The sequence below is a fragment of the Anser brachyrhynchus genome, assembly GCF_964034855.1.
Source record: "Anser brachyrhynchus genome assembly, chromosome: 11".
Classification (NCBI taxonomy): Eukaryota; Metazoa; Chordata; class Aves; order Anseriformes; family Anatidae; genus Anser; species Anser brachyrhynchus.
The window spans coordinates 10414055-10435079 of NC_137706.1; the positions used below are offsets into that span (position 1 = coordinate 10414055).

At 49.0% G+C, this 21025-nt stretch overlaps 1 protein-coding gene across 5 annotated transcripts in view; it reads right to left on the reverse strand.

Moving 5' to 3' along the window:
• LOC308200867 (uncharacterized protein) overlaps positions 1-21025 on the reverse strand; it is a 104802-nt gene that overhangs the window by 83281 nt on the left and 496 nt on the right. For 4 of the 5 annotated variants that reach the window (XR_013955882.1, XR_013955883.1, XR_013955884.1 and 1 more), the window contains exons 2-3: positions 18945-19024; positions 3508-3598 (exon numbers count right to left, since the gene is read on the reverse strand). The gene's annotated coding sequence lies outside the window, so the exon portion shown is untranslated. Of the gene's footprint in view, positions 1-3507; positions 3599-4999; positions 5130-6629; positions 17932-18944; positions 19025-21025 lie in introns of all 5 variants that reach the window. The other variant, XM_080607310.1, reaches the window with a different exon arrangement.

Consider the following 21025-nt stretch of genomic DNA (forward strand, 5'->3'; position numbering starts at 1 on the left):
GAGCACAGCAGAGTTTTTAGGAGGGATCTGGAGGATGGAGAAAAGGCTCTGTGAGTGTTTACAGGTTGCTACTCCCCCGCAGAGGGAGTGACACGGGAGGAACATGCAGCTGCATGTTGGAACTGGCACGGCTAGCAGACAGGCAGGGCTCTATCTCCATAGTGGAAAATTTTGATGAGATGGCTCGATGGAGCAGGGCTGGACGAGGCCGTCTGTGGAAGACACAAGCACTTCGCAGTTTGGGTGAAGGAGATGAATAAGGGGCTGGTGAGACGTGTCCTGCAGGACCTTTTAACATTGCACTGCCAGAGGTTCCCAGTGAAAACCCCAACGATAAGGGTCTGTGGTACTCCACACGGAACTGAGAAGCTCGACAGCAATCTGATCGCTCAGAGAAGCTGGGAACCCAGAAGGATTCCAGCCAGGCAGACAGGGAGGAGGAGCTGGATCTTGGAGATACCCTTCAGGAAGAACTGGCTAGTTCACTGGTCAGGGTATGGGTATTTAGAGAGGGGTCATGTTAAAGAGGAGCCAGGTGCTGGGAGGATGGTAAGAAAGATCAGAGACATCAGGAAAGGTAGGAGGGAAGAGCAAGCAAGAGAAGATTAAAAGCTCCACTTCAACTGTGTTGAGCTGAAGCCAGTAGGTGGATATCCACGAAGCGCTGTCAGAAAGACAGACTGAATTAATTTGGACAGCACAGGACAGGCAGGGAGCAAGGCAATCACTCTGTGAGTCATCAGCAGGAGATTACATATGCAAAACTTGTAAATAAGGTCACCCAGAGAGGGAACACAGAAGAGGAAAAGAGGGAGGCTGGGTGAACAGTGAGTGATGGAGCAGGTGAAGCAGCCAGCAGTACCTGAAGACTGTTGAGCAGGACAGGCACAGCCTTACAGACATCGCTGCGGGGGAACCCCGCCCTGTGGGCAGGGGGGAATAAACACAGCCCCACCAGCTAGGCTGTCCCCTGCAGGTAAACGTGCTATACTAAGAAACATGGAAAGGGCTCGAGAAGCTGCTGGGTCCTGGTTCCCCAAGGGTGAATTTCTGCCTCAGTTTCCCTGCCCCTGAGTGCAGACATAGACCAGCTCTTGCAGCTGCAGAGACCAAACCTGGCAGTGGTAAGAGTCCATATTCTTGTTTGAGCTCTTCAAGTTCCCCCAGACACAGCTACAAGCTCACTTCCAAATCCAAAGAGAGAGAGAAAAACATTGTTGGCGGCCATGGGGTGGAAAAGACAACCACACAGCTGTAGCTGGCAGGGAGTTGTGCCGGGAAACCGAGCATGTCCAGCATTCCTCAGCTGCTGCCCAGATGCTGGAAGATAGGGATAATGGTTGTGATGTGCAGGGGCAGGAGCAGCGGGATCCTGAAGTCACACTTGACCCCGGATCACAGCCAGCTGGCACGACACTGTATGTTGAAATTGCCCATTTACCTGAGACTGCTGGCTGGAAAGCAGAGACAGCATGCAGGGAACGTCCAGGTTAACTCGTCATTGGCAACAGCCTCCAATTTGTCATGAAGGGACTCACACAATTTACAGAGGGAGGTGGGGGTCTTTGCAGGTTTTAGGCAGCTGCCCTAAGAGCTCAATAATGCAAAGAGACTCTGAAAAAAGAGGATCCATTTCTAGCCACGTAGAGACTCTTAGCATGAACAGCAAGCCCCAGGCAGAGGGAAGGGAATGGGGCACTGGGAACGTACCAGTGGGGCTATATGAAGAGGACCTATTCTGGCACTTAAACCAGGTGGAAGCAACTTTGCTGCTGTCTAATCTGAGGACAACGAAGAGTCAGATGTCTTACAGCCTGGAAAGGCCTGACCAAGTCAATGGGGAAGAGCAAGTGAGGCACTGAACCACTTAGATAAACGGTCTGGACGTTATTCTGTTTCTGCCTGCATGTGCGCGGCAAAGGCAAACTGCTTCTAAGGTGCACAAACCTGAGGGAGGCAAGATGTTGTGCAGCCTCAATTCATAAATGAACTATGCCAAAAAGTGATTGCCTCTCTCCCAACACTTGAAGCCAGTAAATGTTAAATCCTCAGAAAACATCCCTCCCTGACTGACAGGTACTCTGCGGTGAGCTGGTTCCAGGGGCTGAGTAGCAGAGGTTGTCTGGAAGCCAGGCTCCAAGAAGTACAGAGGTACAGCCAGGACAACAAAGCCTGGTCTCTCCAAGCAGCCCCGGCAATTGTGAGATTTTTCTACGAAGCTTCATTTACAAAGAGAATCAGGGCTGCAAAACACAGCTTTGTCCAAATTCCCATTACAAGACTTCATCAGATCATTCCGGACTCTGAGGCTGCTGTCTCTGCACAGCAATAGCCATTATCCTCAAGCTTTGTGTGTGTTTATGTTACCCTTCCATTTTCCCTTCAGATATGACAAGCAATTCTTAGAACACGGGTTATAAACTCTTCTGCTCTGGAGTTCTGTCACCTTTGATTGCACTCAGACGAGGCCAAGGATGTAGTTGCAAAGTAAATCAATAAACAACACTTAAAGGGGTCCTGCAGACACAGGCTGGGTGCAACGCCGCAGCCCTTCTCTGTCCCCAGCTAGATGTGAGGCACTGGAATAGCTCATGTCCATGGGGCCTTCAACTAATTTGGGATCTGAGCCCCAAGAACATAACCAGAACCTACCGGAGTAACGTGAGCATGGAACAGACGGCACTGGGGAAGACAACAGGCCTGCCTCTTTGCCCCATCCTTGCTTGGAGAAATCCAAAGCCCTTACTGAGCGCCTTGCTGACACGGGGACCAAGCAGAGCCGAGCAAACGCATCAGGCAGGGGGAGCTGAATCAATTCAGGGCTCCACGAAGGCTGGATTCAGAAAGGGGCCACACGCCACTCACTGCAGGCACCTAGGGCCTCTCAGGCCTGCTGTCACACAGAGGGTAACACAGCCACGTAGAGCACAGCTGGGGTGGATTTCCTCGGGAAGCCAAGGCGGGTAGTCATAGTCAGCCCTGCGGGCGTTTTGGCTGCCTGGGGCTCCTTGTGCCCCCACCCAGCAGTCCCAGCCTTCCATCAAGCTAACAGCGCTCTACCTCTGTAAGCGGCTCCTCCAACTGCGATCTTAACAGACCCCGTCCGAGCGGCCCGGGCTGGTGGCTGAACATGTCCCTAAGGAATAGGAAGAGCAGGTTGTTCATCACGTGCAGCTGTCCTGCTCTGCAGGACCAACGCGGCACGCGGGGCGAGGGTAAACTCCTGGAGAAGCTCCCAACAGAAACCCTACTTGAATACACTTCCAAAAGCATTCACAGAGCAAATTAACTCCACTGGTTGAATTATTTGGATTTTGGCTTTTGATTTCAGAATCAAAAGCTGTGTAGACACTCTGGTGACCAAGAGGCAGCAATGCCGTCCCCACAATCAGAAAGGAGGGCTGCTGCCCCTACTGCCCGCACGCTGGGAGAACGCTCCTGTCGCTCGCCCACCTATCAGCTCCTGTTTTTCAGCCCAGCTGCATTCCCAGCTGACATCTCCATTACCTGTTTCAGTGTGCCGACAGTTACATTGGTGTGCTCCTTGCGCTGACACAGGGCATCTGCTTGCTGTTCCCAGCTCCGCTGCCTTCTCTCCCTGTGAAATAAAGCAAATTATTCAGGGCAGAAGTGATCTCTTATTTTGGTTGTCTTTATGTTTTGGCGTCTGTTCAGCACGTTTGTGCTCTGCTTCCAAATCCAGCATCGCCCATGCAGAGCCTGGCAAGGGGAACATACAGCTGCAGAACACATACTCGTCCTCCGCCCCAGAGTACGGTAGGACCTCACTCTGAGCAAGGTTTTTTGGTGACTCAGGGAGCGCTCCTGCAGGCTCTGCTCTTCTTTTTAGCGTAGGCTGTCCTCACTCCTCAGCATCTCCGCGCGGGGGTCCCCGAACCCTGCACACAGAGCTATTTCGCATTGCGTGTAACACTGGATGCCACGTGTGCATCGCAGAGGAGCTTTGGGATATCAGCCTGGAAAGAAGGCTTCTGAGCTGAACTGAGAGACCCAGCTGCCCAAGGCCATACACATGCCATTCCTGCGTGGCCAGATCTCCTCCTGAGTAGCACCAGACAACTGAGCTGTACTCAGCACTTGGATGCCTCACTCTCTCTCTGTGCTTCCAGTGCAACACTCCGTGCCCTTCGTTCAGGCAAACCCCAAACTGAAAGTGGCCAAATTCCTCCCAGTTTCCGTTCAAAGCAGCACCTTGCTCCCATAAATCCCCGCAGAGCAAGGGGAACCCATTGCACCCTGCCCAGGCTCACACTGAGCCCAGTGACATGATCACAGCGCTGCTTCCTACCAGAGCCCCTTCCCGCTGCCACAGGGACCTGCTCTGGGAGCCTGCAGAGCCGAGCACCTGTGGAGCAATTAATTAATACAAATAATCACTCATATTAACTGCAACTGGAATGCAACTCTTCGCATGCCAGCACTGAGGATGTGCTGGCTCAGGGCATAGCTGCAATGCCTAGTCCCTGAGACCTTTGCGTGCTCTCTCTGGCTGTTAAGAGAATCAGGTGGTGTCGTTCCTAGAAGGTGAATAAATTATTATTGTAAATTACTCTGATGAAGTGGCTTTTATTAGAAAGCCAGACACAAAGGGAGCTTGCTGATTGGCTAGCAGTGATGTCATACCCAGCACAGCACTCAAATGCAGAGATACGAATTTTCTCTTCTATATTTTGTGTGCAATTTTCATTTTATACTGGCAATAAAGCGTCACCAGCAGAGCCTCTCACCCTGTGAGTGTGGCGGGGGGTCTGTACTTCTCAAGTGGCTGATGAAAGCAAAGTGGCCTTTGTTCCTCTGTCTTGCAATGAACCTAGGGCTAACAGTTTTCACCCACAAAGGCACTGTGGTTTATTGCTCTATTAAATCCCCATGCTCAAATTTCTTAGATGGGCAGCAGAGAATCTGGCATTTTTTGACTTGCACGTACCTAAAACCATTCTGATCACAGAGATTTTGCTATTTACAAACTAAAGCTTACAGTGCAGATCAAGTAACATCCCGGCTCCCATTCTGATCTTCGGCAAAAGGCAAGAACAGGGTTTTGAAAATAACCAGGCAGCAAACTTCCAGCAAATTATTTTGAGGCTTCACATCTTGGCTTTTCCTCTCTGCAAAGCAATTGTGAAATTCTCGGTGAGCTTTCAGCGAGGCATACCCAGTGACCAGCCGGCTGCGTGCTACCATTTCTCTTCCCTAATTGAATGCCCTATCAAACTTAGGAAGTTTGCCTAGCAAATGTTCCAGCTTTAATCATTTCTGGATGCAAACAGGCAAGCTGGTAGGGCTTGAATACTAGAACTCAGTACACATGAAAGCGCCACTCGCCTCTCTGAACTGGAATGAACTTTGAAATGCCAGCAGCTGGGCGAAGCGTGCCTCCCCAGGCTGCGGTCAGCTCCGCAGCTACACTGCTGCTGGGCTCCAGCCCCCGCTGAATACGCAGACCCAGGGGGAGCAGAAGGCTTTGCACGTGTTACGTATCGCTGAGGTGTACATTTTGACAGGTGGACCAAGTCTAACATTTCCAGCACTGGGAACGAGTTTCTGCTTATTCCCCCTTGATGATGGTTCAAAAGTCCTTTGTCCTACGAGGACACAAAACAAAACACATCATTTGGAAGACACAGAACGTCCTGAAAACCCCCAGAGATTTGCACTGATGAAACTGGGCGCTGAGGGCTGCTGGAGAGCTCGAAAATAGTTGGATTTGGTGTCCCCATCCTGAGGTGGTGACTCTGCAACATCCTCAGTTCCACTTTCTTCCAGGTGGTGTGAGGTTGGAAATCATTGTCTCTTATCGCCTGGAGATTTGCTGAGCTGCCTGCCCCTCGCAGATACCAGCAGCTGCCCTCAGGCTCCTAAAAGTTGAGTCTGAGGCGTTTTAAGCCCCGAAGGTAAAGGTGCAAGGGATGTGCTTCTGGGAAAGAGAGGCTGTGAGAGCCTGACCATGAATCAGGAAAAAAGAAAGAGTATGAAGGCAGAAATCCTTGGAGAGGATGCTGTCTGGCTGGGACACATGGTCAGCATCAGCAAAAAGGGTACTGGCTCTCAGGTTTAAGACCTGGAACAGATTCAAATCACCCCTTTTAGATCTGACCTCCCTTCCTGTCTGAGGAAGACAGCAAAGAGGAGAGGGAGCCATGAATCTTGGATCCGGTCCCTGCTTTGCCGTTGCATGGCTTGGCCTGACATCCCTCTTCGCTTTTAACACTCTGTGCGCAGAGCAGAGAGTTATTAAATGCACCAGAAGATTCTCAAGTAAAACAATTTCATTGTTTTTAAGACATTTGTTATAGCATCTTTGGCATTCTGGCTTGGACCACCACAGACCAGAGCCAAGAAGTTCAGAACAGCCTGTGGATATTGAGTTACTGCTCAGAACCAGATCAAGTTCCAAAACCGCAACCGCTGGCCAAAAAAAGAAGCCTCCACAGAGCAGAATACACCCACGCAGATGGCGCAGACATCAAAATGATCATGCTGGGCCTAACTCTGCTTCCCTTCCTCAAACAGAGCAACATCCTTGCTCACACCTTTGATTTCAGTAGCTTTATTTCCCCAGATGAAGCAGCCAGGCTCTGGAGGAGAATATGGTGCCACCTACTTACCACTTGCCTTACAATGAGAGGTCCTGCGTCGTTTAGCTTTGTAATGAGGTTGTTTTTGATGTACCAGCCAGCTCCTCCCTCTCACTTGAGGCTGGTATTAGAATCACGGCTGGATTATAACACACAGTAAGCTGTTCCGGGGTGATATGAATCAAAGCCCTGAAAGTGGGATTCCATTTAATTAATCGCAGCTGACAGATGAAGGTATTGATCGTAGATTGAGAGGTTCAGTGTTGGCCTGGAGGATAATTATTGCACTGGGTTAGGGGGATGTTGTTGAATTTCGAGCGATGTGGGAGGGAGGAAATAAGCAAATAATTGCAGCTAATTAGAACTTGCGTGAGCACCCCGAATCTAGTTAGAATAATCAACCAACAACAGTTTGATTCAAATGAAAAAGGAAATAACTGCCCAGAGAGATCTAGATGGCTCCCATAAATTCTTCAGCCCCTTGTCTGGGACAAATGTTTTATGGAACCAAGGGCCTAAATAGGGGAAGCAGGAAGGGGAAACAGGCAAGTTTATTGATTGGGAACGCTTGGTTTTGCCCAAGATGTGAGTTAAATAGAAGGGGTTGCTGAAGCTGGAGGATGGCAAAGGGCACGGGATAAGGGGAGATGCTCTCGCCTTTGCCACGCTTTCTCCTACCGTTGGCGCCATGCCGCCTCCTGCCAGCCCGCACAGGTGGGACTTCAAATCCACGAACAGGGCGCCGCGGGGCTGCTCCGGGGGGATCAGCCATGCGACTGCTGTCGCCACAGGGATAATGAAAGGTATCTAGGCTAGCAGAGAGGGCAGATGGAGGCAAAGCTGCAGCCAGCAATCTGTGTGCACACACCGACCAACCCACTGCTCCCTGTCCACGGGATCCCCATAATCTCCCAAGGCAGACCTGCTGTTACAAACGCTCTCATCACTAACGCAGCGGGGGCAGCTAAGCAGGGAGAGTGAATGATCTAGCAGGGGGTTAATAAAAGGACTGACGCAGAACAAAAAAGCCTGTCAGACGCCATAAGATGTGCTCTCCACCCCTTCCACCCCTAAGGAAATTAAAAATTGTAGCCTGTGGTGTACACTGTTTGCTCAGCGGGACTGGACGGGGCAATGGGATGTGGAAGGGTGGGATGGGAAGGGGAAGGCTGGGAGTCAAATCTTTGTCACGGCTGTTCTTTCTGAGGCTATATACCAAGCGTTGTTTTTTAAAGGACCAGGATACCTGTCTCTCAAACCTGATGGGACCAAGCCACGTTTCTGTGTGCTGTTGCCAGCAGCTCATCCTGGAGAGAGTCAGCTGGATCCTGCCAAGCTGCTCTGCCTGAAACCAAAGTCCACGCTCGCATGTTTCCATGGAAATGGGAAGAGAACAAATGCCTCTGACATGACACCCCTTTTCTGATGTAGATTTGGACCATTTCTAGCATTCCTTCCTACCAAAACCCTTCAGGACTGGATATTTTGCAGGCAGGACCAAAGGGAAAAAAACCATAATCCTATGAAAGAAAATGCACCATGCTTTCTGGTGAGCAGCAACTGAACTCTAAAGCACGTTAATCTACTGAAAACACCCTTTGAGGCAAACAGTGCTCTCTTCTCACACACACTAAGCACAGCTCAGTAATTCACAGGCTCCTTGTTTCGTACAAGTGGTTAGCGACGAGCTCTTCCCTCCCCTCTTCAGGCTGTTTGGTGCAAAGTTTCCAGAACCATTCCCCCCTCCAAAGGAACAAAATCCCCGGGCTCCCAGGCGAACCCCCCGCTGCCGATTCCTGCCCGTTATTGTCTGCTTTGCCCTGTGCATTGTCTCCAGCCTCCTCTCACAGCTCTGCAGGCAGGCAGAAGCTGCCGGGCTGCGCAGCACAGGCCCGCAGCGCCCTCTCCCGCGGGCCAGCCCGCCGCAGACCGTGCGGCGCCGCACAGCCGGACGAGGGTCGCTGCGGCACCCAAAGCACTGGGTGCGTACGGCCCAGGAGCCCCGCTTGGTTTCGGGGTGCTGTCCCAGTCCCAGCTCCCCGCCTGGTAGGCGAGCGGCTGGGTGTCTCTCACCTGGCAGAGCTGGCGTTTCACGAGGGCTGATGGCTGCAGCACCCAAAATAGCAGTAACTTCCAAGCACCTTGAGCCAAGGCCTGCGGCATTTTGGCAAGCGAAGGCAGAAATACATGCCGGTGCGCTGCTTTCTATCAACTGCTGGGCACTTCAGATAAAGGGAACCTCTACTCACAGAGGCTTGCCGGGGGTCTGAGCTTGGCACCAGAGGAGCATGGAGCGCTCAGCACCCAAGGTCTGACTGCGTCTCGCAGCAGGGACGACTCCCTGCACCGTTACTCCCCAGGCTGTTCTTGCCCTGCTCAAGCCCCTTGCACCAGGAGCCCCCAGCAGCTGGCTCCTGCCTGCCCCAGGACCTGCACCTCTCATCCAGGAGGACATGCACAGAAGCATCGCATGCTTTGGGAGAAGAAATAGGAGAGATCTTTTGCAGACCCAAAGGTAAAGCAATGACAAGTTTGGTTCCATAGGGAGTTTGCCTGGATGGTTTGGGATTATCAGCATTTTAAAGGACAAGTGCTGGAAGGCAAGGGTATGAACGAAGGAGCTTCATGAATACAGATACTCTGCACGGATAGAATAAATAAAGCTCATCTACAGTCGCCATTTCTCTTTCCAAGTGGGTGTAGACAAGGCGTGCCACCTCAGGAAATCCAGAAGAGAATCAGACCTTGTCAACAGAGGCTGGACATTAATCAGTGTCTGAGATGCCAGGCCTGCTAGAAGCAGCTGGCTGAGTGCTTCCCTGCTATCAGGAGTGACATGCTGGGGAAGTCAGCCTTCCTCCACAAGGAGCAACGCTCCCAGGAAGCAACAGATTTCTGGCTGGCACATAAACACCTGCAAAGCAGAAGCACTTCTCCCTGACCTCGCTGTAAGGGACTGCAAAAAGTCCTCAGCATCCCAGCCAGCGGGGTCACAGACCTGGCTACACCCACGGGGTGTTCAGCACCATACTGCAGTCGCTGGAATGAACAGTCAGCAAAACAAGTTAGAAAGGGGAAATAAAAAAAAAGGATTTCAGTTGACCAGAGTATTTCACTTGTCCTAAGAGAAAATGAGAAGCAAGGGGCTGGGCGTGAGCGAGAAGCAGCAGCTCTGGCCACGCAGCGCTGTGCGGGGTCTCAGCCTTGCTCTCCCCACTGAAGGAACTCGCAGCACTTGCTCAGATGCATCCTCAGGTCCTACCCTGCTGGAAAAATGTTTTTTTTTTTCAAAATATTGCTTCCTGCCACGCAGAAATACAAATCACACATCTTGTATAACGTTATGTACTCTTAGAGATCTGTCCTGTTGCAGCCCCAGCACAGCCAAACCATCCCGTGCCACACCAACCTTATTTTGCACATTACCTTAGCTCAGCTCGCTTGGCACCAGCACAATTTTCTCTGGGTTTGGGAAGATTGTTCCTGCTTTTCTTGCCATTGTGACACATCCTGCGCACGCCGTGGGGGAGGCTAGATGTGGGCGAGTGCAAGCCGGTCTTACGATGGCAGGTTGGCTTCTCTGGGGTTTTAATGGGGCTGAGAGCCTTTTCCAAAATCTACAGCAAGCTGGTGGGCCCACGTTCCTTCTGTGCGCTGCTGATCAAGCCCCGGGAGACTGCATATTTCACTGTCCTCCAAGTCTCATTTGTCTTACACTTGCAGTGAGTGTATGTGTTTGTGGCTTCAGTGAAATATATGACTCTGCTGCTAGGCTATACGAACAAGAATTTATCTGCTCAACAGATTCTGCTGGCTTCCAAGTGCATGATTTATCCTGGAAAAAAACAGCCTAACACTGACAGGATCTCCTGGTGGTACTTCCAGGTGGCCTGTTGTGTGCTGGTGATAGGTTTGATAGGTTTGGGTTTTTCTTTGTTCTTTTCCTCTTTGTGTTAGCCCTCCCACCACTGCCAGCTGTGGCAACAATGACAGCAATAAGCCTTGGGGCACACAGATACCAAAAAGTGAGTAAATTCCCCTTTTTGTGCTCTAGGCTAAGGAACGGGTCAACTCCGTATTGCCCAAAAGAGACACAGGTAAGGTCCACACGTCCCTGACTGTCACTGAGTACTCACATGTACCCTGACAGCCAGCCCTGTGCCATGCCCAGCCGCGACAGGCCTGGAGACCTGCCCTGGATTTACTGTATCAGCTGCGGTCATGCAGAGTCCCAGCTTTCCAGGTACTGAACGTCACAGTTTATTTCTCAGGGGTGACATTGCAGATGAAAAACAAATGCACAGAACTGACAAAGGGAATCTTTAAACAAATAATATATTTTCTCTTTTAGGTATCTCAAGAGATGAACAGATCTAGATTCACTGGGCTTGACCTTAGTGACCTAAGTCCTTTGGCTTGCGTTGCCCTTCTGACTCTTCCCCCTTCACAAAAACACCTCAGTCTTCTGCCACGCAGCTCCCAACTCAGCACCTCCAGGAGCCCACACCATGTTATTTGTAGGCAGTAAAGGTAGTAAATTTGTAGACTCCTCCGGTGTCCCACCATCCTGACAGAGTAGCAAGTATTTGCAATTGAAGTTTTTTGAATTTGAATTGCTCTGTCTTATGCAGTTTTTTTTTTCTTTCTCAGATTCCTCCTAACTGCACCCAAAGTGGGCACACAGCTTGGCTCTGTCTGATGCTCAATTTTCTGCATTTTCTTTTGCTCAGAATAAGAGTCTCATTTTATTGGTGCCTCGCTGTATTTACGATCAGCAAAGTTGCTCAGGGTCCCAACTGCGCACACTTTTGTCCTTTTCTTGTCATACAGATATAAGCTGCAGCATGCCGCTTCAGCAAAATAAGCTAAAGGCATTTGGGGGGCACTAACAGCAGCATTTTACAAATCCTTGGGGATTTGATCTCCTTTTACTTAGGAGACCTTCTGTCCTTGAACTACAGTTTGAACTTTCCACATGAGATGACAATTGCTGAACATTCCCATGCTATTTAGAGGCGTCTTTGCTCCGTTGATAGTGGTGACATTAACAGGAAAGCTGCCACTGTCCTGCCACTCCACTTACAGGCAACAGATGACTGTCACCTCTCAGCTCGTATCATCGGGCTGTACGTGTAGGGATAAGGCTGCTGTGGACCAGGTGTGGCACAGTGATGTAAACCAAAACCATTCTCTCGTTGGCAGATCTAAAGGTTTAAAACCATTTGGAAGATCTGGAAGGAATCTGGAGTTGACACATCCTAAGTGTCTGAGCTGGCTCATTACCGGGGGGTGGACAGCACAGACCTTTCCAAGGGCAAGGGGTGACCTCATTCTAGGCTGGTTCCCCCAGCTCTTGTTAGCAGAGTTTGCGATTATGATCTGCTGCAGCTCCTGTGCTGAAGATGTCTCTGCACCTGTCTGCAGAATGTGGCTGGTATGACAGCAACCACACCATTTGATAGGTTAACGGCTGGACTTGATGATCTCAGAGGTCTTATCCACCCCAAATGATTCTGGGATGCCACCCGTTACCCACCAGCAGCACCACTGCTGCTCGCTGCCCCACCAGATACGAGTTGCTATTTCGGTTCAAACATTCACGGGTGCTGCGAATGTGACAGTCTATGTTTAAACTGCACTCCAGAGCCAGCTGGGAAGTGGGTGGAAATGAATCTTTTGTCGAATAGTTAAACCCCATTCTCTCCAAATTAATTCACAAAGAACATATCCCTTCATGGATTTTGCAGTTAAAAACAAAGCCAATCTCTCCACCCCCTGCATTATCTGTCAGTTGGGCCACAAAGAACAAAAGAGCTCACTCAGTTGTTACTCATTTGATCACATCATGGAGAAAAAAAAAGTCTTGGCTTTGAGCTTGGTTCTGAGCTGCCCCACATCAGTTTTTCTACAGTTACATCCAAACATTGTTCCTGCTTTCTGTTTGGAGCTGATCTACAGGGTTACAACCCAGCCTTCAGGGAGCAGCCAGAAGCCCCAGCACAGGCTCACTTGCCTGGCAGCCAAGGCGCACCCCAGTTCTATTTTTGGATTGAATTTACCTCAGTTTGTATTAAATGCCAGGTGTCTGTTTGATATCTCTGCTGCGGTGGCAACTCTCAGATCACATTTGGTTTCCCGTGGACAAAATCCAAGGAGTGACGGATGGCTGGACGGGTGCCCAGCTGAAAGCTCAAGAGCCTAACAGCAAGAAGCATCTCAGCACCTGTGACTTCAGCTGAACTTGACAGAGAAAATAACATGCACTGCCACTGAAAATCCAGCCGGCCTCCGGCTCCTGCTCCTCATCTGGCAGCAGCACCCGAGTCAGGCTCACCTACTTTGATAACCTGTGAGGCGCTTAGTGCATCGCTGTGCCCTTTTGCAGTTTAGCATCCCCAGCAGCTGCCCAGAGCTGTCTTTCTCACCTTCAGCTGCCAGCTAAGTGCTAAACCAGTAGCAGTCTCCACAGAATTATCAGCTCTCACCTAAGGGAGCTCTGTTTGGGAAGGGTTTTCTCACACACCTCCCTGTTTGGCATCTCAGGACCTCACTTGAAGTAAAGACCATGCTCAGCAACACCTCGCACTCCACAAGGAAAAGACGGTCACAGCATGTCAGACCGCAGACGCCCATTATCTCCTCCCTGACAGTGGTGAATAGCGCTATGCCTGGGAAAGAGACAGCGAGCAGTCCTCCACAGGTCACCCTCCAGACACAGACAACTTCACAACCCTCCAGGACATTCCTCCAGAGCATCTCTGCTCAAGGCTGAAGCATCCCCATTAATTTAACTTCTGCCCAGAAGCTGGTCCATATCCATAATCATCTTTGTTGCTCTTCTCTGAAGAATTCTTAATACAAACTATTTCGAGACTGATGGGCAACCAAAACTTCTCTTATAAACTAGTGTTTGGCTACACCAAACGTTCGGCCCAAGAGGGATTAGCAGCAGACTTTGGAATGAGGCACGCTGACAAGTCTAATCACTTGCCTTCAGAGATGAATGACCTCCTCTAGGCAGCAGATGGAGTCACTTGCTGTTAAGGGCTTCTTTTGCATGCTCGATTTTTCAGCTGAAGTTAATATGGGGAAGAATTAAGCGACACAATAATCTGCTTTGGCAACTGTAGTAGCAAAAGTTCACAGCAGTTATTTCTGAAATCCAAAAAACAGAGGTAGAAAAGGATTGGTTTGCTTTCTTCTACATTTTTGTAAAGACGAAGGAGGAAGAGTCCTCCCTGTGCATTCAGCATGAATGTGCTTGCAATGCTTTCTCTTGTTTCTTTAGCTCATTTGCTTACTGGCTCTTCTCTTCCAGAGCAATATGACGTGAGCCATCGGTGCTGTATTTCTGCAGGAGAGATGTGCTTTGCTCTACGGTGGTGAGAACAACCCAAACACCCAAATTAGCCTGAAGATACTGCACAAAAGCATTCATTCCTGCAGCGTTAATAAAGCTGAATCTCTAAGTTCATAAAATGAAGACGACAGCATAAATTGCATGCAAACTTTCAAAATGAAGTCCCCGGAACCTAAACTGGTTGGTCAGCCATATAAGCACAAAGCATTTCCCCTGGGAACTACTTGAGTTTCATCTCAATCTCCTTCAGCCAGCTACATCTCCTTGTCAGACACGTTGCCTAGCCTAGAGGTAACACTTCCTCACAAGAGTTACAGGTGCCTCAAAACTACAAAGGGAAAATGAATTTAGTGCTCAGAGTGTCTCAGTAATATCTGCATGCTTGTATAAGTCAAAAGAGACATCAAATAGTATTTATAATAGCACCGATTTTGTTCTGGATTTCTGTGATAGAGTGAGCATTATTTCCAGAGCATAAGGCATTTTTTTTGAAAACTTGTTCAACCCCTTCCCCATATAGCAAGTCTCACCTCCCCTTTGCTTCCCTACCTCCTTTTTGTTTTATGAAACATTTTCTCAATGTTTCACTTTTCTCAGCCCCATCTCCTCTAGAGAAGGTTCTACCCCTCCACTCATTGCCCATTTGTGGCAGAGGCTAGAGACCTCTTCTGCCAATTAAGAGGAATCTGGTTTCACAGCAGCAACAATTACTGTCATCGGTTCATTTTACACCAAACCCTCCGTGCCTTACATGGACATTCACACAATGGAAATACCAGGGACAACTTGGATAAAGCAAGCTCTATTGCTAAAACCTCTGTAGACAGATCTAGGGACGAGAGCTGTGCTAGGCACCACAGTTTGAGTTGTGTCGGTTAATATATGACACGGGGATGCGTGCGAGTCGTTTAGAATATGAACTATGAAATACACAAATAGTTTTGGCAGTCTCGCTGGTGAAATTCTGAAATAACTGCCTCTCAGTAGACCTATACACAAATTTATTGCAAAATGCAATCTGGGGCTTCAGTTAGCATGTTAAAATGTGCTGAGCTTACAGCACTGGTGCATCACATCAGGCAGCAGCTCTCCTACCTGTGAGAAAGCAGAACCATGTGCCTGAGTGCTACAGCCACGAGCTCCCGTGCTTTGAGCTACAGCAGTTTGTGCTCACCCTACTGAATGGCACTAAGAGAGCCCTGAGGAGGGTGGAGCAAAGGCAAACCTGGGGCTTCTCTGATTAAGCAGGCTGCAGGATAAGGGCCCACACAGGGCCCTGCTGGGAGGTGGGTGATCGCCAAGGATGAGCAGCACACAGCTGATGTTACATCACCTTGCGCTCTCTCCACCCAACACGATTCTTTCAGTTCTGCATGTGATTGGAATGGCAAAACAGTTTCTGAGCCAGAAGAGAGAACTGCTCCCCACAAAGACCCGTGCCTAAGATCCAGGCTGTGGCTCCTTCGGACATGCATCAGACACATGCTGAATAAGACAAACAAAAGAGGCAATTTTCATATAGTATTTTTGCTGGTAAAACTGTGTGGCTCTCAGCCAGAAATCATGCCTCTTCCCTCCCTCACACTCACAGAAATCTGACCTAAGCACGTCCTACCCCTTGGCAAAGCAATCTCAGCAGGCCCTCGTGCACAGCTCTGCACACAGACAGACCTAAAAGACAGCAAATGCTTTGGCTTCTCTCGTCTACTCTCTCCAGGCCTGCCTACATCCTTCTTCCACGGTCTTCTGCCACAGCAAGAGCCTAAATTAAAGCCTAAAGGGTTGCAAATATAAGGCTTCTCAGAGATCCGGTTTTTAGACATTTTCTTGAATGGTAATAGAAATAAGTGTCGCGTTCACAACACATCGTTCCGCCGATGGGGTGGTACTAGGCCAATCTGTCAGAGGCGAGCACTGATGACGCTGTGACACTGGGCAAGCAGTGGCCTCCATCTGACCTCAGAGCTGCGATCCTAACAGACACCGAGCACTGCAAGGCACACTCGCTATCAGGGACACCGGCACTGCTGTTAGCGTGAAGTGACATGAGCAGAATTTGTAACCTACATAAAAGAATGCAAAGTATGCAGCATAAGATACAATCCACACAACACTGAGTATGTAAATTGGATGGATCTAGGGGACTGAGGAGTATTTTGAGAGCTTCATTTGCAGCGTTCCTTTCCCAGGATAAGATTGGGCATCTGCCATTCATCTTCTGCCTTGCCAAAGACGTTGGAACAGAAGAAAGCACTTGAAGCACTGCTCTGTCCCTACACCCTGCTCATGCAAGATGTATATCCATCCTTTCTCCTGGGCCAGGATATGACCTCAGCATCCAACAGCTCTCACAGGGCTGTTTACAAGGCCAAACAGGACAGATAAACAGGCTGGGCTGTGGCTCTGCAGCTCTCAACACCTGGCAGCGCTGCTCACAGCTGCACCATCTGCAGGAGGGGGCCGAGTTTGCCATCCCCGCCAGGGGGCTTATGCCAGACCCCAAAGCCCAAGCCAACATGCACGCTGCATGCGCAAGCAGGAACTTTGGGCACAGCTCAAGATTCTGCTCACAAGGGAGCACGACGCAACCATCAGCCACGTCTCTCTGTCTTCTGGAAAGGAAACCTCTCCCACCTGGCTCCCCCTCTTTTTGTCGTCCTTCTCTCTTTTCCCCCAAGCACATTATCCCCCATGCTAACACCCTTGGGTTTTCTGACTTCTACCTTGCTTCCAGAAGACCTTCTGACAAACGGTTTAATTCCTCCACTTCTGACGATCTGAGCCATCTGTTCCAGAAACAGAGCAATTGTTCCTGAGCTCAGGCAGCCACTGCCATGAACTTTAGTGGCTCAGGGTGTTCACCAGCACACACACAGAGGTTCACTCTGGCTCCAGCTCCCAGGTGTGCAGCAAACCAGGCTCATCACCACAGGGTGCAAGCAATCAGCACTGCAAAATCCAGCAATTTGGTTCAAACTGAAAGCAGCACATAACTCTGGATCTGGATGCTCCCAGCTCCAGCTCTCATGCACCAGCCAAGATAGAAGCTGTTCCACCCCCAAAGAAAAAGAGATGCTCTGCACAGCAAGTCTCACTTCTGCAACAACAAGTCTCTAACATGGTGGTTCCGATTCTGCAGAGCACCCAAACAACCAGCATCTGGCAGCTTCATGCTAGCATTTCTTCCAGACCCTAGCGCTGGGTACAGACAATGCTGATACTAATTAAGTAATTTAAACAGGGACTTGCATCTTTCCTGTGCGACTCCAGTTCTGAAGCACTGCGCTACTGATGAGTGTTTTGCAACTGCCAAGACATGAAAGCGTGTTTGTTATTAACACATCACTATATAATTAGGGGACTTAGCAGGGGACCGAGTATTCACATGTTCTTTTTCCTCTGGCGCTGACAGTGCTAGATGAAAGTCTCTAGGTATCCCGTTAGGTGACAAGTGAAAATGAGTTCTGTGGCCAAAACCAAGCAATTTGGCACAATTTAGAAGAGAGATGGTATTTTATGCTCAAAAAGGCCCCAGAATTGGAACAGCAGGAGGTGTTACAGATCAAGATTGAGATGCGGTGGCCAAGCTGAGTGTGTGTCTTATGGAGCAGGGAAGCAGTGGGTGCTGAAGTCCAGGACTGAGACAAGTTGGCAGAGCTGAGATGGGGAACGTTGCCCAGTTTCTGAGCACAGCACTGATTATGTATTTTAATTACTCTGCTCATCTGCAGGGCTCAGTACAAACTTTCATCTTTTGAATTTTCCAGGCCTTTATTAGGACCCATCCAAAAAGCCTGGGTGCCACTTGTTCCTACTCCTCCAGCAGCAAGCAGTCACACCCACCAAATTCTGCTACTGGGTCTGGCTACATGTCACCAGGCAAGCATCAGAAATGTCTGCACTAGCTTTCACCAGTAGGGATTGATACACGGTTGCCACTCTATCATAAAGTTTCCAATTCAGATCAAAGGCCTGCAATCAAAGACAGGAGGATGTGGGATTTCAGGGAGAGGTTTGATAGCAGAGAACACAAAAGAGGGAGTCGGACACACAACACCTGAATAATTGACTTCACGAAGCCTGGGGAACTCAGAGAGAGGCGGTAGTACCATGGGAGCGTTGGATACCACAGGAGGGAGCAGCCCTGAAAGCATCTGCAATGCAAATCCTGCCTTGGGTACTGCCTAATGTTTATTAGGTACAGCTGAAGATTTAATTCCAGGCATTAAAGATACGCATGACCGATCCCACCAACAATAAAGGAATTCATAGTTCAAGGAAAACTCCTCCCCTTCCCACACTGCGCACAGGCCTACAATTTAAGCTGGCCAAAGTAGGTCAAAAGAAGAGAGTCCATTTGAATATGCAAATTCAACTTAACAAGGAGCGAAGACAATTGCTTGTGAGTTCAAGCTAAGAAAAACAGGTCTTCATAGCTCCTTTGGGAACTCGAAGCTTTGGCTTTCACCCCTCCCTGCTATTTCTTCTGCTTACCCATCTTCATCCCCTTTCCTCTCACTTCCTCCCTAATAAGCTTCTGGCAAACCCCCCAAATTCTCAAAACCGAGCCTGTGATCAGAAAAGTAAACTCACTAACAGCATTAAAAGCTCACAAACCTTTGTGTGTGAGCTTGAGTGGCTACTGAGAGCATGTGCTCTGTGCATAGCTCTCCATGGCGAATTTTTTAAAAGAAGCGTTTTCTTGATGGCTTGCCTCCTGCAGACAGAGTCCCCTTTCCCTCCCCCCCCCCCTTTTTTTTTTTTTTTTGCTGAAGGGAAAAAGTTCAGTTTCCAATAACTGAAGACTGATTAAACCCACCTTCCCTGGCACATCCCTTCCGAGTCACAGGCAGCTCATATACTGAAACAGCATCAGGAAAAGGATTGGTTATACGAAGAACTTCATATAACCAGGAAGAAGCGGCAAAGGAAAATTGTCATCATGAGTTTTGATTTAAACTGTTTAGAAACCCAGCAAGTCTTACCTTCTCTTCCTATGTTTTATTAAAGGACCCCAGCAAAAGCTCTCAAAATCAGTGTCGCACCTTTGAAATATCACATAGCCCTGCTCCAAAAGTAATTAAAAAGGTATTTAATTAATACTTTTTACTCAATCTGAGTCATCTCACATGAAACTATCAGCCTTGTGTCCCTCTCTGTTACCCCTAACTAAATTTTGTGGGATGCTTGGTGGCTCACAGGAAAGGAAATAAGGAGATGCATTTCAGTTGTCAGCTGACACTTTCACTTCTAGTTTAGCTGTTACAGGCAAATCTAAGCCTGCATTGGCTTAAAACAAATATAAACTGAAAAGCTGCAGATCAGCTCTGTAACCGAATAGGGTTCTGTGAGGGAACTGCCTTTTTTTTAAAAAAAAGAAAAAAACACATTTTCGTTGGCAGGAACCAGCAGTTTAGGCAGACCAAATAGTAGTGGTTCCTCCTTAACAGGTTTGATTTTGTTGATATGGAAACTGCACCTATTCCGGGAGTGAAAAAGACAACTTTAGACTTCAGGGCAACAACGCAGAACATGGCATTAGCATCAGATCAAAAACTAATCACCCCAAATTGGAATCGTGGCTAATTCCCTGAAGTACTACTGTATTAGATGGGTTATCTGCTTGCAGCCTAACCCTCTGATGACACAGTACTAATAATGGAGTCCCTGAGCTGTGACAATGTTATGGGTCGCAGCTGCCTTATGGGCATGTCTAATTATGACGTTCTGTGACAAGGCTATAAATACATGTGCTCCCACAGGTGAAGACCTGATTGCACTGAGCAACGAGAGGTTCCAGCAGGTATTTGCTCTGTTCTCCAACAACACAGCACTGCTTGCTTGAACCGGAGGGCTGCTTATGGTTGTGGGAGCCCTCCAGGCCTATACCCTAGGGACTCGAAGAGTATGGAAGCAAGCGAGATTTCATAATCACGTTTAGGTCAAATGTCAGCAGGAAAAGTGCCAAAGGGAAAAAGAGTAAATTTGTTCAAGTGAAAAAGCCAACTGACAAAACCCGAAGACCACCTGAGCAAATGCAAAGAGGGATTGCATACTAACAGACCAACACTGATGGGCTAAATACAGGTCTAAGTGCTGTAATCAGCCTTTTAAGGGGCACTGAAGCAGGTAGCTATTTGAAGAGAAAGAACCATCTGAAGGATTTCTTGAACAATGGGGAAGGTGGCTAGGCCCCCACTTTGTTTGCAGGATATGGTTCTTAAAACTCACTATGTTATTGTGCTGCTCTAGGCTCTTAAAAAAGTGTCCCTGCACACCACCCACTACCAGGTGAGGCCCATTCTTAGTCTTTCCCTCCCAAATTCCAGTCCTGCCCACCTCCAAACCCTCTGTCTTCACTTGCTCCTAGGAGTAAAATCACAGGAGCAAAATCATCAAGGCAGTCAGTCCTTTTTGAGAAGGGCTAGCAAGAAAGGCAATCTGATGAGCAGCACAGTAACCACACAGGGCCAGAGCAATGAGCCACGAGACTCACGTAGATGAGCCACTGTCCAAATACCCGTTCTTGTAATCTAGAAAAAAGTATCAGCAAGAAGCCTTCCTCTCTCTTTCACTGTTTGTTTTGTCAGAGTCAAAGAAAATGACAATCATTCACAACACAGAACTGAGTAGGAAAATTATCAGTTGCCTCAGCCAACGCACTGTGGCACACAGTTGTCAAACTCCCGCAAATTTTGTCATTAAGCCTTAGAGCTAATGTTTCTATGATTTCTAAAGCAGCCCAGAAAGTTTCCCTTTCATTAAGGGGGGAAAGCCTCTCTCCTGACTCGTTACGACACCTGTGTGACAGGCTGAGGCAGACAACAAAGGATGCCTTCCCACTGCTCCCTGCTAAACCCAGCACAGGCTGCCTCACAGGAACGTGGGCAGAGACCTGAAGTAATGTAACCTGGGGAAGGCACAAAAGAGGCTGAGAGCTGAAGCTGCACTACTGAGGTAAAGGTTGATGAACATGAAGAGCAAGAACACAGCGCGTGGGGCTACACAGGTGCTGGAAAGGCATAGAGGGAAAGGGGCACAGACTCCCCGTTCCCCACAGAATCAC